This window comes from Arachis hypogaea, chromosome 12, assembly GCF_003086295.3.
Source record: "Arachis hypogaea cultivar Tifrunner chromosome 12, arahy.Tifrunner.gnm2.J5K5, whole genome shotgun sequence".
Classification (NCBI taxonomy): domain Eukaryota; kingdom Viridiplantae; phylum Streptophyta; class Magnoliopsida; order Fabales; family Fabaceae; genus Arachis; species Arachis hypogaea.
The window spans coordinates 109,478,479-109,482,889 of record NC_092047.1 but is presented as its reverse complement, the minus strand read 5'-3'; the positions used below and the strand labels follow the sequence as shown (position 1 = coordinate 109,482,889).

Genomic DNA, 4,411 nt, shown 5'->3' with positions numbered 1-4,411 from the left:
ATGAATTACATAAGTATCTCTATCTTTATTTTATGTTTTATTTATCTTTTAATTATCAATTCTTCATCACCATCTGAATCCGCCTGACTGAGATTTACAAGATGACCATAGCTTGCTTCAAGCCGACAATCTCCGTGGGATCGACCCTTACTCACGTAAGGTTTATTACTTGGATGACCCAGTGCACTTGCTGGTTAGTTGTGCGGAATTGTGACAAAGTGTGATTCACGTTTGAGAGCTCCAAGTCTTTGGATGCCATTGTTGATGATCACAATTTCATGCACCAAGTTTTTGGCGCCGTTGCCGGGGATTGTTCGAGTTTGGACAACTAACGGTTCATCTTGTTGCTTAGATTAGGTACTTTTCCTTTTTTATTTTTCGAAAAAATTTTCAAAAATACAAAAAGATTTTCTATTTTGTTCTTCAGAGTTTTTAAAAATGAATTCTAGAGTTTCAAGGTGATGTTCTTACCATCACAAAAGCTGATTGATTCCCATCAATTTAGCTATTGAATGTAATGTCCTGCTGAAGCTTGGCCAAACATGTCTAATCTTTTTAGACTGAAGCTTTAGACTAACATTGCATGATTCCTGGAATTCTTATTAAAAGTTTTGATTCTCTTTATTTTCTTTTCCATATAAGTTTCGAAAATCACAAAAAAAATTTATAAAACCATAAAAATAAAAAATATTTTATGTTTCTTGTTTGAGTCTAGTATTAATTTTTAAGTTTGGTGTCAATTGCATTTTTCTGTTCTTCTTGCATTTTTCGAATTCATGCATGTTCTTCATTGATCTTCAAGTTTTTCTTGATGATTTCATTGCTCTGATCTTTAAATTCTCTTGTTTTGTGTGTTTTGTTGTTTCTCATATGCATTCTCAATTTGTTAGTGTCTCTTATATGAAAATTTTTAAGTTTGGTGTCCTGCATGCATTGTTTATCTTATCTTAGTTACATTCTTATCGTTTCTCATCATTAAAAATTTAAAAATATTTTTTAAAACTATGTCTTTTCAAGTCAATAATACAGAGAATTGAAGATTCAGAACATTCAGCAAAGGAATCAAACAGAAAAAGCTGGGCGTTCAAAACGCCCAGTGAAAAAGGAAAACTGGCGTTTAAACGCCAGCCAGGGTACCTGGCTGGGCGTTTAACGCCCAAAAAGGTAGAGATTTGGGCGTTAAACGCCAGAATGGGCACCATTCTGGGCGTTTAACGCCAGGATGGCACTAGAGGGAAGATTTTGTTTTCAATTCACATTTTTTTCAAGTTTTCATAATTTTTCAAAATCAAATCTTTTTCAAATCATATCTTTTCAATCATATCTCTTTCAAAATCAATTTCTTTCCATTTTATATTTATTTTTTACTATTTTCAAAAATCCTTGCTTCAATTAAAGATTTACTTCAAAATTTTCAAGTTGTTACTTGCCTATTAAGAAAGGATCAAACTTTAAATTTTAGAATCATATCTTTTAATTTCTTGTTAGTCAAGTAATTAACTTTAATTTTAAAAACTTTCTTTTTCTAAATTGATTTTCAATCATATCTTTTCAAACATATCTTTTCAATCACATCTTTTTCAAAATTAATTTTTTCAATCATATCTTTTTCTAAATTCAAAATCTTTTTCAAAAATCACTTTATTTCTCTCCCAATCTTAGTTTTCGAAAATCTCAATCAAATTTTCAAATTTCTTTTTAATTATTTCAAAATCTTTTTAATTTATTTTCGAAAATTCTTCCCCTCTTTTCACATCCTTCTATTTAAAGGACTAAGACTCCTCATCAAGGTGCAATTCGAACTCTATCCCTCTTGATAAGTTTGAATTCCCTCTTCTCCACCTCCTCCTTCTATTCTTCTTTTCCTCTAACACCTCAAGGAATCTCTATACTGTGACATAGAGGATTCCCTACTTTCTTGTTCTCTTCTCTTTCATATGAGCAGGAACAAAGATAAAGGCATACTTGTTCAAGCTGATCCTGAACCTGAAAGGACCTTGAAGAGAAAGCTAAGAGAAGCTAAAGAACAATTCTCTTTAGAGGCCCTAACAGAGCTCTTCAAAGAAGAAGAAACCATGGCAGCTGAAAACAACAATGCCAATAATGCAAGGAAGGTGTTTGGTGACTTTACTGCACCTACTCCTGATTTCTATGGGAGAAGCATCTCTATCCCTGCCATTGGAGCAAACAACTTTGAGCTTAAGCCTTAATTAGTTTCTCTAATGCAACAGAATTGCAAGTTTTATGGACTTCCATTGGAAGATCCTCATCAGTTCTTAGCTGAATTCTTGCAAATCTGTGACACTGTCAAGACCAATGGGGTTGACCCTGAAGTCTACAGACTTATGCTTTTTCCTTTTGCTGTAAGAGACAGAGCTAGGACATGGTTGGATTCACAACCTAAGGAAAGCCTGAACTCTTGGGAAAAGCTAGTCAATGCCTTCTTGGCAAAGTTCTTTCCACCTCAAAAATTAAGCAAGCTTAGAGTGGAAGTCCAAACCTTTAGACAGAAGGATGGTGAGTCCCTCTATAAAGCTTGGGAGAGATACAAGCAATTGATCAGAAGGTGCCCTTCTGACATGCTTTCAGAATGGAGCATCATAGGTATTTTCTATGATGGTCTGTTTGAACTATCCAAGATGTCATTGGATAGCTCTGCTGGAGGATCTCTTCATCTGAAGAAGACGCCTGCAGAAGCTCAAGAACTCATTGAAATGGTTGCAAATAACCAATTCATGTACACCTCTGAAAGGAATCCTGTGAATAATGGGTCAACTCAGAAGAAAGGAGTTCTTGAGATTGATACTCTGAATGCCATATTGGCTCAATAAAATATTGACCCAACAAGTCAATATAATTTCTCAGAGTCTGTCTGGAATGCAAGCAGCAACAGGCAGTACTAAGGAAGCTTCCTCTGAAGAAGAAGCTTATGATCCTGAGAACCCTGCAATGGAAGAGGTGAATTACATGGGAGAACCCTATGAAAACACCTATAATCTTTCATGGAGAAATCACCCAAATATCTCATGGAAGGATCAACAGAGACCTCAACAAGGTTTCAACAACAACAATGGTGGAAGAAACAGGTTTAACAATGGCAAGCCTTTTCCATCACCTTCTCAGCAACAGACAGAGAATTCTAAGTAAGACCACTCTGACTTAGCAACCATTGTCTCTGATCTAATCAAAACCACTCAAAGTTTCATGACTGAAATAAGGTCCTCCATTAGAAATTTGGAGGCACAATTGGGTCAGCTGAGTAATAAAATTACTGAACTCCCTCCTAGCACTCTCCCTAGCAATACAGAAGAGAATCCAAAAAGAGAGTGCAAGGCCATAACCACATCTCACATGGCCGAACATGGAGAGGAGGAAGAGGCAGTGATTCCCACTGAGGAAGACCTCAATGGACGCCCACTGACCTCTTTGGAGTTCCCTAATGAGGAACCATGGGAATCTGAGGCTCAGACTAAGACCATAGAGATTCCATTAAATTTACTTTTGCCATTCATGAGCTTTGATGAGTATTCTTCCTCTGAAGAGGATGAAGATATTACTGAAGAGCAAGTTGCTAAGTACCTTGGAGCAATTATGAAGCTAAATGACAAGTTATTTGGTAATGAGACTTGGGAGAGTGAACCTCCATTGCTCATTAAAGAACTGGATGACTTGACTAGGCAGAGATTACCTCAAAAGAGACAGGACCCTGGAAAGTTCTCAATCCCTTGTACCATAGGCACCATGACCTTTGAAAAGGCTCTGTGTGACCTAGGGTCAAGCATAAACCTTATGCCTCTCTCTGTAATGGAGAAGCTAGGGATCATTGAGGTACAAGCTGCAAGAATCTCACTAGAGATGGCAGACAATTCAAAGAAACAGGCTTATGGACTTGTAGAGGATGTCTTGGTAAAGGTTGAAGACCATTACATCCCTGCTGATTTCATAGTTCTAGAGACTGGGAAGTGTATGGATGAATCCATCATCCTTGGCAGACCCTTCCTAGCCACAGCAAAAGCTGTGATTGATGTTGACAGAGGAGAATTGATCATTCAAGTGAATGGAGACTCCCTTGTGTTTAAAGCTCAAAGATATCCCTCTGTCACCATGGAGAGGAAGCACGAAGAGCTTCTCTCAATACAGAGTCAAACAGAGCCCCCACAGTCAAACTCTAAGTGTGGTGTTGGGAGGCCACAACCAAACTTTAAGTTTGGTGTTGAACCCCCATATTCAAACTCTAATTTTGGTGTTGGGAGGTTCCAACATTGCTCTGAACATCTGTGAGGCTCCATGAGAGCCACTGTCAAGCTATTGACATTAAAGAAGCGCTTGTTGGGAGGCAACCCAATTTTTACTTATCTATGTTAAATTTCTATTTTCCATTGTTATTTTATGTTTTCTGTAGGTTGATGAT

At 37.1% G+C, this 4,411-nt stretch overlaps 1 non-coding gene across 1 annotated transcript; it reads right to left on the bottom strand.

Moving 5' to 3' along the window:
- Positions 1-2,477: 2,477 nt before the first annotated feature.
- On the bottom strand, positions 2,478-2,585 carry LOC112730859 (small nucleolar RNA R71). Its single transcript, XR_003166664.1, has one exon. It is a non-coding gene; the product is annotated as a small nucleolar RNA R71 (small nucleolar RNA).
- Positions 2,586-4,411: the final 1,826 nt, after the last annotated feature.